Source organism: Arachis ipaensis, chromosome B3 (genome assembly GCF_059453495.1).
Source record: "Arachis ipaensis isolate K30076 ecotype BB chromosome B3, ASM5945349v1, whole genome shotgun sequence".
In the NCBI taxonomy this organism is placed as follows: domain Eukaryota; kingdom Viridiplantae; phylum Streptophyta; class Magnoliopsida; order Fabales; family Fabaceae; genus Arachis; species Arachis ipaensis.
The window spans coordinates 108,456,334-108,470,695 of record NC_142438.1 but is presented as its reverse complement, the minus strand read 5'-3'; positions in this window follow the sequence as shown (position 1 = coordinate 108,470,695).

Genomic DNA, 14,362 nt, shown 5'->3' with positions numbered 1-14,362 from the left:
TGTCTTTCATTTTCTCACCATGATACAGCTTTAAGCAATGTCCATTGACCTTGATGGATTTGGAACTTGAAGGATGACTCAGGTGAAAGACTCCGTATGGCTCTGCCTTCTCTACTCTATAGGGGTCTTCCTACCTTGATCTTAGCTTGCCTGGCATGAGCCTCAACCTTGAGTTGTAAAGGAAAACTAGCTCCCCAGGTCTGAACTCTCTTCTCTTGATATGTTTGTCATTCACAGCCTTCACCTTCTCCTTGTATAGTCTGGAGTTGTCATATGCTTCGAGTCGAAGGTGATGACAAGTCATCTTAGCCTATTTTAACTAGTTTTTTTCTTTTGTTTTCATTAGAATTATGCACTTTCTTGAGCTACAAGCAAGCCAATTAGGTAGATTTTTATGTTTCCCTTGATTGAATCAACCATGTATGAATTCATGCTATTTCATGAGGTTTTATACTATAATTGTCACATATTATGAAAGAATGAATATCTCGTAATTTTAAGCATAGCTTTGACGTGTTTGGTTGATTAATGATAGGTGAAGAAAGCTTGGAGAAGGGTTGAAGCAAGAAGGAATGGCTAGGAGTGAAGAGAGGACAATGGAATAAGTGAAATTGAACCAGGAAGCAAAAAGCTGGACCTAAAGTTAGCATAAAACTTTTGCACAAACTTTTGGTTGAAAAGTTAGCCCCAACGTTAGCCCCCTAACTTGGAGGCTAACGTTGGAACTTGAAAATCACTCCCTGGGCACCAAAAGTTTGCGCCAACGTTAGCCCCCTAACTTTGAGGCTAACGTTGGCATGAAGAAAACCTCCCTGGGCACCAAAAGTTTGCGCCAACGTTAGCCCCCTAACTTGGTGGCTAACGTTGGCACATGAAAATCACAAGGAGAAGCAAAAGTTTGTGCCAACGTTAGCCCCCTAACTTGGTGGCTAACGTTGGCGCCACAAGTACACAAGGCAAGGCCAATGTTAGGGCCAAAGTTAGACCCCTAACGTTGGCACCAACGTTCATATCAGCAAAGTGGTGTTAGCTGATATGAAAAGTTGGAGCAAAAGTTAGACCCCTAACTTTTGCTCAAACTTTTGGTCCAACTTTTGCAAAACTCAAACCCGGTTCAATTGGTTCACTTTGGTTCTTCTCCAAACTTCAAGAGCAATCAACCAAGGCCTCTTTCAACCCAATTCCACCAAGAGCAAAGGCCCAACTCAAGGCTTGAAGATCATTTGAAGAAAGTGTATAAATAGGATAGAATTCAAGTTCATCGGAGAGCTTTCCTTTTGGAATTTTTATAATAGTTTTCGGAGAGCTTTTGATATTGAGTGAACTTTAATTTCTTTGTCTTGGGGAAGAAGAATTCACTTCTCTTCCTCTCCGTTTTATTGCTTTCAATTTCAATTGCAATTGTCTGGGATCTTGGGTTGAAGAATTGAAGAAATTCTGTTTCAATCTCATCCTTAGATCTCTCTGTTTATTTACTGCTTAATTGAATTTCCGTTTCTGTTACTTGCTTCTCACCTACTTTCCTTGCAATTTACAATTTCTTTTCAATTGTTCTTATTGGATCTAGGAAGGCATTGAGATCTAGACTTAGTTTTCTAGTCTCTGGGTCCTGAGATCTGATTTCCCATTTTCAATTCTCTGTTTACTGCTTTATATGTTCATTTACTTTTCTGTTTCAGATCCGATTCAATCCCAATTCCCTTTTACTCTTCTGTTTAATGCAATTCAACTTTTCCTTGTTTAATTTCTGCAATTCCAATCCCCAATTCCCTTTACAATTCTAGCCGTTTACATTTCTTGCACTTGAAGATTCCACAATTTACATTTCTTGCATTCTAAGTTTCTGCTATTTAATTTCTTGTTCTTTAAGATTTAGCACTTTAATTCCCTGTTCTCTTTACTTCCATGCAATTTAATTTCTGCAAAGTACAAAACACTCAACCAAATCTTGATTCGCTTGACTAAATTAACCACTAAGCTAAAATTGCTCAATCCTTCAATCCCTGTGGGATCGACCTCACTCCCGTGAGTTTTTATTACTTGATACGACCCGGTACACTTGCCGGTTAGATTTGTGTGTTTTGGGAGAAATTTATTTTCCACCAAAATATCTCATCAATTTTTTGGCGCCGTTGCCGGGGATTGATTAGATTGACAATGATTAAGTGAGGTGGTGATCTAGATCAAGCACTTTTTCTTTAATTTTTGATTAACCCACTAACTGTTTGAAGTTTTGCCTGAGCTAATGAAACCTCACTTTAGCAATAGAGTGAAGTTTTCTTGGTTTATCTTGCTGAATATGATTCTCATAGCTTGATAAATAAACGAGAGAAGTGATTTTCGTTCACTAATCTCTCAAGTTTACCAACTGTTTGACACATGGTGTCAACTAATCCTCTGACTACATTCTGGCATGAGAATATCCAATTTTCATTTGGATTGTTTGTGATTGTGCAGGTCATGGAGGAAAGGAATCCTACAGCAAGAGGAGAAAAACTGAGGCATTATGATTTTCAGCCTCCATGATCAAAGGATGAAGAATGTCAAGCTAATGACAATAAAAGAGCGCTTGTTGGGAGGCAACCCAACCTGAGGTAGTTTTCTTTTCATAGCTATTTTAATAAAAAGGCTAATTAGTTTTATCTATATTGCAAGAAGCTAAGTTTGGTGTTGCACACCAAAACAATCTAAGGGAGAATGAAGGATTCTAAGTTTGGTGTTCCACCAAAATCCCATCATAAAACACATTCTCACTTTCTGCATAATGCTGGCTTCAAGCATGTTGGATGAACTAGTTAGCTATTCTGCTGTTTCCTAGTTTTCAGTTTTATTGCTTTTGAAAAAGAAAAAAAAAGAAAAAAATTATCACACATGGTTAATTTGATGCATGAAAACCATTGGCAAGGTACTAAGTTTGGTGTTCTCACACCAAAGTAAGTTCAAAAAGCCCGCAAATAAATCATGAAAATTAACCATTGTTTCCAAGTGCTTGGGGAACAAGCAACTTTCAATATCAGTGCAGAATGTCATACAAGCTTTTGGAGGTTTGAACATCATCAAAAAGGAGAAAGATGAACATGAAGGTCAACAACAATGATGATGAGAAAAAGGAAAGCAATTGAACTCCAACAAGTTGTATTGTTAAGTGATTGTTCTACATCAAATATTGCTGTGATTGAAAGTTGGATTGTATCCTTAATTGCCCTGCCTGTCTGCATAGTATAGTTTCTTTCTATATACCCCTGCCTACATGTATAGTATAATTTCTTTCTTTATAATTTAATAAGCAAGATGTTTGATCATTCACAACATTCTCATCTTCAAAACTTGTTTGCACTCAATTTCCAAGAAATGCATCACATGAACGTTCTTTGAAAAGAAGGATTGAGGAATTAAACAATTTTGAGGCAAGCAAAAGATTAGGAGAAGTGGTGGTTCTAGTTGTATGATAATGTATTGAGGTTGCATGCTTGTGAAAACTTGCATGGGAGCTCATAGGCGGGACATGAAGTTCAAAGAAGTATTGTGGAGATTCTCAAAAACTTATTGATCCAAGAAGCAGCAAACAAAACAAAAGGAAATAAAGAAAATACAAAAGCAAAAAAAAAAAAAAAAAGAACATGGCCCAAGGCTCTGAGCATCAATTACTAGGCAGAAAAAGAAAGAAAGAAACAAAAACTCAAAGAGTTGTTATCCTAGTAAATGCTTGTGGTTGAAGTGTGTCAAGGAAAGAGACTTGAGCAAGTAAATCCTTAGGGGTGCTTTAACACCTAATACCTTAAAACCAACAGGTTTAGGAGTATTGATTGAAAGCTTATCTAAAGAGCCACTTTGAGACATGATACTTAGAGTCGAGGCCAAAGCACAGAAACTATAAGCTGCTTCAAGGTGATTACATATAAAGAGATCCCCATGATACCATTTGGATGAAAATCCTAAGACCTACGACTCCCAATATGTAAGGACTAGTGAGCACTGAAGCCCTTGCATGAGCATATGATTTAGAGTTCACCCCACTGTTACTTGATCACTTCACTCACTGTACTTTACAAGTGTTCTTCAACCCATCTTAATTAAAAGAATCTCTGAGCATAATTCATTTCTTGCTTGGGGACAAGCAAGCTTTAAGTTTGGTGTTGTGATGACAAGTCATCTTAGCCTATTTTAACTAGTCTTTTTCTTTTGTTTTCATTAGAATTAAGCACTTTCTTGAGCTACAAGCAAGCCAATTAGGTAGATTTTCATGTTTCCCTTGATTGAATCAACCATGTATGAATTCATGCTATTTCATGAGGTTTTATACTATAATTGTCACATATTATGAAAGAATGAATATCTCATGATTTTAAGCATAGCTTTGACGTGTTTGGTTGATTAATGATAGGTGAAGAAAGCTTGGAGAAGGGTTGAAGCAAGAAGGAATGGCTAGGAGTGAAGAGAGGACAATGAAATAAGTGAAATTGAACCAGGAAGCAAAAAGCTGGACCTAAAGTTAGCATCAAACTTTTGCACAAACTTTTGGTTGAAAAGTTAGCCCCAACGTTAGCCCCCTAACTTGGAGGCTAACGTTGGAACTTGAAAATCACTCCCTGGGTACCAAAAGTTTGCGCCAACGTTAGCCCCCTAACTTTGAGGCTAACGTTGGCACATGAAATTCACCCCTGGGCACCAAAAGTTTGCGCCAACGTTAGCCCCCTAACTTGGTGGCTAACGTTGGCGCCACAAGTACACAAGGCAAGGCCAACGTTAGGGCCAAAGTTAGACCCCTAACGTTGGCACCAACGTTCATGTCAGCAAAGTGGTGTTAGCTGATATGAAAAGTTGGAGCAAAAGTTAGACCCCTAACTTTTGCTCAAACTTTTGGTCCAACTTTTGCAAAACTCAAACCCGGTTCAATTGGTTCACTTTGGTTCTTCTCCAAACTTCAAGAGCAATCAACCAAGGCCTCTTTCAACCCAATTCCACCAAGAGCAAAGGCCCAACTCAAGGCTTGAAGATCATTTGAAGAAAGTGTATTAATAGGATAGAATTCAAGTTCTTCGGAGAGCTTTCCTTTTGGAATTTTTATAATAGTTTTCGGAAAGCTTTTGATATTGAGTGAACTTTAATTTCTTTGTCTTGGGGAAGGAGAATTCACTTCTCTTCCTCTCTGTTTTATTGCTTTCAATTTCAATTGCAATTGTCTGGGATCTTGGGTTGAAGAATTGAAGAAATTCTGTTTCAATCTCATCCTTAGATCTCTCTGTTTATTTACTGCTTAATTGAATTTCCGTTTCTGTTACTTGCTTCTCACCTACTTTCCTTGCAATTTACAATTTCTTTTCAATTGTTTTTATTGGATCTAGGAAGGCATTGAGATCTAGACTTGGTTTTCTAGTCTCTGGGTCCTGAGATCTGATTTCCCATTTTCAATTCTCTGTTTACTGCTTTATATGTTCATTTACTTTTCTGTTTCAGATCCGATTCAATCCCAATTCCCTTTTACTCTTCTGTTTAATGCAATTCAACTTTTCCTTGTTTAATTTCTGCAATTCCAATCCCCAATTCCCTTTACAATTCCAGCCGTTTACATTTCTTGCACTTTAAGATTCCGCAATTTACATTTCTTGCATTCTAAGTTTCTGCTATTTAATTTCTTGTTCTTTAAGATTCAGCACTTTAATTCCCTGTTCTCTTTACTTCCATGCAATTTAATTTCTGCAAAGTACAAAACACTCAACCAAATCTTGATTCGCTTGACTAAATTAACCACTAAGCTAAAATTGCTCAATCCTTCAATCCCTGTGGGATCGACCTCACTCCCGTGAGTTTTTATTACTTGATACGACCCGGTACACTTGCCGGTTAGATTTGTGTGTTTTGGGAGAAATTTATTTTCCACCAAAATATCTCATCAGAAGGGTCTCCAGTTCTGCTAGTTGCAGCTTCCTTTCAGCACCAGCCTTCTCCAATCCCATGTTAAATTCCCGCACAGCCCAGAAAGCTTTGTGTTCAACCTCCACTGGGAGGTGACAAGCTTTGCCATAAACTAGGCGGAAGGGACTCATCCCGATGGGTGTCTTGTATGCTGTCCAATAAGCCCAGAGTGCATCAACAAGTCTGGTGCTCCAGTCCTTCCTATGAGGCTTGACTATCTTCTCCAATATGCGCTTTATCTCTCTGTTAGACACCTCAGCTTGCCTATTGGTCTGAGGATGGTAGGCTGTTGCTACCTTGTGCACAATGCCATGTTTTTTCAGTAGACCTGTTAATCTCCTGTTACAAAAGTGAGTGCCTTGATCACTCACGATTGCTCGTGGTGATCTAAAGCGACAGATAATATGATTTCTAACAAAGGAGACAATAACATTAGCATCATTAGTATGGGTGGGAATTGCTTTCACCCATTTAGAAACATAATCTACAGCTAACAGTATGTATAAGAAACCACTAGAGTTTGAAAATGGACGCATGAAGTCAATGCCCCAAACATAAAAAAATTTCACAAAACAACATAAGTTGTTGGGGCATCTCATCCCTTTTGGATATATTCTCAAACCTTTGGCATGGGGAACAAGATTTACAAAAGGTATTAGCATCTTTAAAAAGAGTGGGCCACCAGAATCCACAGTCTAAAATTTTTCTAGTAGTTCTTTGAGGGCCAAAATGTCCACCACTCTCAGAGGAGTGGAAGGCCTCTAAAATTGACTTAAATTCTGATTGAGGCACACACCTTCTAATTATCTGGTCAGCACCATACCTCCATAAATAGGGGTCATCCCATATATAATATTTGGACTCGCTTTTCAGCTTGCCCTTTTGATGCTTAGTAAAATAAGGAGGGAAGGTATGAGTAACTAGATAATTAGCTATAGGTGCGTACCAAGGAACTACTTTAGATATTGTGTGCAAGCTATCAAATGGAAAAGCATAATTGATATGAGTGGAGTCACTCTTAATGTGCTCTAGGCGACTCAAGTGGTCTGCCACTAAATTCTGGGAACCACTCCTATCTTTGATTTATAAATCAAATTCTTGCAGCAGCAATATTCAACGTATTAACCTTGGTTTGGACTCTTTTTTAGCTAATAAATATTTTAAAGTTGCATGGTCTGAGTATACTACCACTTTAGTACCAAGTAAATAGGCTCGGAATTTATCCAAAGCAAAAATAATAGCCAAAAGCTCTTTTTCAGTGGTAGTATAATTAGACTGAGCAGTATCTAAGGTCTTAGAAGCATAAGAATTTATAAAAGGATCCGTACCTTCGCGCTGAGCCAGCGTCACTCCTACTGCATGGTTGGAGGCGTCACACATAATATCAAAGGGCTAGTTCCAGTCTGGTCCTCTCACAATCGGAGCCTGAGTCAGGGCGATCTTCAGCTTATCAAACGCATTGATGCAGTCCTCACTCAGCTCGAACTCAACATCCTTCTGCAGTAGTCTGGATAAAGGCAATGCTACCTTACTGAAGTCCTTGATAAATCTCCAATAGAAACCTGCATGACCAAGGAACGAATGGACTTTCCTCACGGAGGAGGGGTAAGGTAAACTAGAAATCACATCAACCTTTGTTGGATCTACAGAAATACCAGTATTAGAAACAACGTGTCCTAGAACAATACCTTGTTATACCATAAAATGACATTTTTCAAAATTTAATACAAGGTTTGAACTAACACACCTGTCTAATACTCTAGATAAACTATCCAAGCAAAGGTTAAATGAATCACCATACACACTAAAGTCATCCATGAAAACTTCCATACAGTTCTCAATAAGATCTAAGAAAATACTCATCATGCATCTTTGGAAAGTAGCCGGTGCATTACATAAGCCAAAAGGCATCCTCTTGTATGCATACGTTCCAAAGGGACATGTAAAAGTAGTTTTATCTTGTGCTTAATTTGGGTGGTTTTATCACCTTTTCTCACATTTATTCAATGAAATAGCATGGTTTTGCAATTCTCCCTTGATTTGTGCTTAAATGTGAAAACATGCTTTTAGGCCCTAAAATTGGTGATTTTAATTCACTTTAATTCCATTCGATGTCTTGATATGTTTGTTGAGTAATTTCAGGTTCATAAGGCAAGTATTGGATGGAAGAAGTGAGGAGAAAATCATGCAAAGTGGGAGAACTCATGAAGAAATGAGGTCCAAACTGGAACCGTAAAGCTGTCAAGCCTGACCTCTTCGCACTCAATCGATCATAACTTGATCTACAGAGGTCCAAATGAGGCGGTTCCAGTTGCATTGGAAAGCTAACATCCGGGGCTTCAAAATGATATAAATTTTCCATATGTTGCTTTACGTATAGGGGCACGCACGTGCCATGTACGCGTGCGCACCGATGCCGCTCGTGGCCCACTAAAGTGAAATTGCCCCCAGCGATTTCTGAAGCACTTTGGGCCCAACCCAACTCATGTCTGATGCTATTTCATGTAGAATTCAAGCTTGGGCAAGGGGGGAGCAATTGTTTGGTAGTATAGCATCATGTAGGTTAGTTTCTAGAGAGAGAAGCTCCCTATTCTCTCTAGAATTAGGTTAGGTTAATCCATCTTAGATCTAGGCTTAATTCCATGTTCTCATCTTATTTTCTTTACAATTTCTTGTTCTACTACTCTATTCTTCTTAGTTCTCTTGTTAATTTTACTTTTATGTCTCTTTTATGTTTATGAATACTCATGTTAAATTTGTTTACATTTAATGAAATTTAATGTTTGATGTTCTTTTATTGATGATTTGAGTTATTGATTTACTTTTCTTGCAACTGGTAGTTGGTAGATTTATTATTCTTGCACTTTTACCATGCTTTCTATTTGTACCCACCAAGTGTTTGACAAAATGCTTAGTTGGGCTTTAAAGTAGAATTTTATGCTCTTGGCTTGGGAAGGTAACTTAGGAACTCTTGAGTTACTAATGTCCAAGTGATTGACGATTGGGAGCCATTAATGCTAGATCTCACTAATTGATTTGGTGTAGAACTAGGACTTATGGACTTGGATTGACATAGCTCATTTAACTTTCCTTTATTAGTTAGAGGATGACTTAATGGGGTTGATCCTTGCCAATTCTCATGTTGTGGTTAGTGATAAGGATAGAGATCCTTGACCACCAACCTTTGCCAAGACCTTTTTAGTTATTAGTTTATTTTCTTTGCCATTTACATTTCATGTCTCTTATCCCAAAAACCCCAAAACATCTCATAGCCAATAATCATACACTTCATTGTAATTCCTTGTGAATCGACCCGGAGTCTAAATACTTCGGTTATAAATTCATTGGGGTTTGTACTTGTGACAACTCAAATTTTTGCATGAAAGGATTAGTGATTGGTTTAGAAACTATACTTTACAACGAGAATTCATTTGAGAAATTCTAAACCGTCAAAGATCCGTTCATCAAAATGGCACCGTTGCCGGGGAGTTGCAATGGTGTTTTATTATTGGCTATTGTGAATATTGTGAATATGTTTGCTTTTTGCTTATTTGTTAGTTTTTGTTAGCTTTAGGACTTTGTTGCTTATTTTTGTTAGTTTTTGTTTCTCTTTGCTATTATGAATTCTCATCCTCACTTTGGCTATGAGTTTGGCTCAAATTATGTTGTAGGGAATGGGAACTATAATGACAATATGCATCAAGGATGGAACAATCAAAGATGGGAGGAGCCTCAAGGGAGTGATCACCCTTCTTGGCAACAACCTCCTCTGGATTCTTATGGGTATAATCCTAATCCTAATGCATATCAATCTAATGGATGTGGTGACCCTTATTGTAATTGTCAACAACCACCACCACATGCCTATGAACCACCCCCTCAACATGATTTTGAACCACCTTACTCACAAGTTCCATACCACCAAACACCTCCATATAGCCCTAATCCTTATCCACCCTACCAACCACCTTATAAGCCATATGAACCATACATGGAACCACCACCATTCCAACACAATTACTCTCAAGAACCACCTCAATATACACCATCTCCATACCCTTACCAAGATGAACCAACTTCCAATTATGAAACTTCCTTTCCAAACAATGAACCTTCTTTTTCCATACCACCTCCAATGGATGATTCTCTCCAAGAATATGTTAGTTCCTAAATTCAAAAGCAAGAATAGAACCAAAAAGAGTTCAAGGAGTTGGAAGCCAAGATAGCTACCATAGCAGAAGTCGTTCGCAACATGGTCTCCTCCCGCCTAAGCCTATGCGATTAAGGAACTCCCATTGTTGAATGTGGAGTAGCAATCAAGGAGCATAGTGAGGGAGTGAGTTTAGAGCTTCAAGGTGTAGAAGAAGGGGTGAAACAAGGATTGCCACAAGGGGAGGAAGCTGAGATAATGAAGCCAGAAGAAGTGGTTGAAGCCTTTGAAGAGGTTGACCAAGAGATGGATTCAATCATTGAAGAATTCTTATGTACAATTGAATCCTCTCCAATTGGGTTTGACATAGAGGGTAAAAAAGAAGATACATCAACTCCCATACCATTGGTAAGCAATGAAGAAGAGATTGAATTGGAAAGAAGCCACCAAGAAGAAGAGGTTCAAGTTGAGGAAAGTTGCTAGGAGGTGGAAGATGCAAGGGAAGAGCACAAGGGCGTAGACCTCGCATTAGCTAAGTGTGGGAGGTCCCCCTTCCTAAGTTACCATCCTACACAATATTCAAGTGGGTAAAATTCTTATCTCTAATCTTTACTTTCCCACTTGAATATAGTTTGATTGAAAATGATGGTCAACTTAGAGCTCTTTGTGGAGTTAAGAGTAGGAGAGAGTTGTGTAGTGGTTGGACACATCACTCTAAGTTCATGATGGTTGCATGCTCGAAGTTGAATAGCAATGGTTGGTGTAGAACTAAATTGTATGGATCTAGGAGAATGTTTGGGTGCTTAATTGAGAATTCTAAGGTCATGCCACCCAATTAGAATCATGATGATTAATTTGAAGATGGGTGTCAAAACAAAGTGTGGGATCCCGGATCGCACAAGGAGAATCAACTTTGGGAGCTCATGGTTTGTGAAGAACTCCATCAAAGCTTGAAGATATTAACATTGAAGAATGGGGCTTATTGGAGATTCAAGCATTGGTGGATGTTCCAAGATGGTTACAAGCACAAGCCACCTTAAGAGGAGCTCCCCATAAGTCCAACTTAGGGACAATAAACAAAAGTGCTAGGTGGGAGACACCCCACCATGGTAAATTCTTTTCATTTTTTCCCTTTTGTACATATTGGTAATTAGTTTAATTTCATGTTTTGTTTTGTTTGTTGAGTTTATTTGGTAGTTTAGTATGTCAAATAAGGTTTTATGGTGTTTTGGTGGCTATTTGGAGGTTCGGAAGGCTTGGTTTGGTGCAAGAACTTGGAAAAATTTTGCAAACAGAGCACCAACTCGCGCGTGCGCGCGCCTCAAGCATTTTCGACCATCTGCGCGGACGCACCATGTACGCGTATGCGTGGATGCAAAAATTCCACCCCCAGCCAAAAACCAGAGAGTTATGCCTAGTTTGTGCTTATTCTGTGTCTGCGACCCACGCGCTAGCGTGTATGACGCGTCCGCGTCGATCGCCAACTTCATCAAGCACGCATATGCGTACTGTGCGCGCCCGCGTCGCTTGTCCCGTTTGCCAATCTGCGCATCGGCGCGCGAGCGTGCATGACGCGTCCGCGCCGATAAAAAAAATTCTTTTCTTCCATCCTCTTTTATTGCATTTGCTTGTTTTTATTCATTGCATTTTAATTTTATTTTTGTAACTTGTTTTCCCTTCTATTTTCTAAGTTTCTTATTTTAATAATGGTGTTGGATTCTTATATTCAATTGTTGAGAATTTCTTAGTTAATCTTGGTGCTTTGTGACTTGTTTGGCATTAATTGTAATATTTGCTCTACACACAAGATTAGTGCTTTAGTTCTTCCTGACTCATGATCCCTTGTTTTTGTACCTCATCATCATTGAGTTAGGATGAGACCAAATGCTCTCATGCTTATCATTAGTCTTGTTTGTGTCAATTATTGATTAAGCTTGATACAACATGCTCATCATGTCATTTGCCTATGCTTTGACTTTACTCTTGCATCAAGTATTAGTTGATATGCCCTTAGCTTATATAGTTTTCTCACTTATATGTTGTAGCTACGATGTATTTGAGAACCATACTTTTATTTGGCATTAGCCCCCGCCTATGTTCTAATTGCTTTCATATCTTTGTTGTAGGCTTCATTTTCTTTCTTTTTCTCTCCTTTTAGGTTGGCCACCAAGAAGGAAAGGAAAGGATAAGTTTCAAATGGGGAAACAAACAAGTTCTTCTGCACAACCTTTTGGAGGAGCTCATCAATTGTAACAACCCGTCCACCTTGCTCTTCTTTGCATGCACCGAGGACGGTGCAAATTTCTAAGTGTGGGGAGGTCGTCCGACCGACCTCCATGGGTAACAACTTCCTTTTTCAACACCAATTTTTAATTTTTGTCTTTGTTAGATTAGTTGTTGCATTGCGTGATAGATTGCATGTTAGTTAGAATTTGTACATATTTTTACCACTTTCTTTTTATGTATTTTTGTGTGAACTTGCTTGAAGAATGTATTTTGGAACATGGTTTTTGAGCTAAGAACACAAGCATGTGAACTTGCTTGAAGAATGTTTTGATTCAAAGATTTCAAGTTTGTTACTTTCTTGTTAAGAAAGGTTCAATCTCTAAATTCTAGAATCATATCTTTTAGTTTCTTGTTAGTCAAGTTATCAACTTTAATTTCAAAAATCAAATCTTTTTAATCTCTTTTTCAAAATAAATTTCAATCATATATTTTTAAATTTTTAATTTCAAAATCTTTTTCTAACTTCTTATCTTTTTAAAATTTATTTTCAAATCTTTTTCAATTAACCACTTGACTTGTTTGTTTTAATTTTAAAAAAGTTTACTATTTCTTATCTTTTTCAAAACCACCTAACTACTTTTCTCTCTCATTAATTTCAAAAACTAATTAACAAATTTTTCAAAAAAACTTTTTAATTAATTAATTTATTTAGTTTTCAATTTGCTTTTATTTCTTCTCTTAAATTTCGAATTTTAACTTATAATTAAAATAAAAACAAAAATATTTTTCTTTTCTTTTAATTAATAATTCGAATCCTCTCTCTCTCTCTGTGTGTTCGAATTTCTTCTTCTTCCTTCTTCATTCTATTCTTCTTTTCCTCTAACACATAAAGGAATCTCTATACTGTGACATAGAGGATTTCTCTTCTTTTCTGTTCTCTTCTTTTTCATATGAGCAGGAATAGGGATAAGGACATTCTTGTTGAAGCTGATCCTGAACCTGAAAGGACTCTGAAGAGGAAGCTAAGCAAAGCTAAAGCACAACACTCCAAAGAGAACTTTACAGAAAATTTTGAAAAAGAAGCAGACATGGCAGCCGAACCCAACAACAATGCTAGAGATGCAAGGAATATACTTGGTGACTTTACTGCACCAACTTCCGACTTCTATGGAAGAAGCATCTCAATTCCTGCAATTGGAATAACCAACTTTGAGCTTAAGCCTCAATTAGTTTCTCTAATGCAGCAGAATTACAAGTTTCATGGACTTCCATTGGAAGATCCTCATCAGTTCTTAGCTGAATTCTTGCAAATCTGTGATACTATTAAGACCAATGGGGTTAATTCCGAGGTCTACAGACTTATGCTTTTCCCCTTTGCTGTAAGAGACAGAGCTAGGATATGGTTGGACTAACAACCTAAAGAAAGCCTGAACTCTTGAAAAAAGTTGGTCAATGCTTTCTTGGCCAAATTCTTTCCACCTTAAAAGTTGAGCAAGCTTAGAGTGAAAGTCCAAACCTTCAGACAGAAGGAAGGTGAATCCCTCTATGAAGCTTGGGAAAGATACAAGCAATTGATCAGAAGGTGTCATTTTGACATGCTTTCAGAATGGAGCATCTTATGTATATTCTATGATGGTCTGTCTGAATTTTCCATAATGTCATTGGACTACTCTGCTGGTGGATATCTTCATCTAAAAAAACACCTGCAGAAGTCCAGGAAGTCATTGAGACGGTTGCAAATAACACTACAAGAAAATAGAACATTTGTAACAAAAATTTTGTATCAAATTTAAATTTGTTACAAAAAAATAATTTTTTGTAATAACATTACAAGTTGCTACAAAACATGCTAATATTTTGTAACAACCTAACTTTTGTTCTTACAAATTATCTTAGTTTTTGTAACGAACCTTTGTTTTGTTACGAAATATTATAATATTTTGTAACAAAAAATAAAAAAGTTGCAAAAATTCGTAATATTTTGTAATAAAATATCTTTTTGTTTCAAAAACTCCAATTATTTTGTAACAAAAAATTAATTTATCACAAATTCAACATTATTTGTAATAA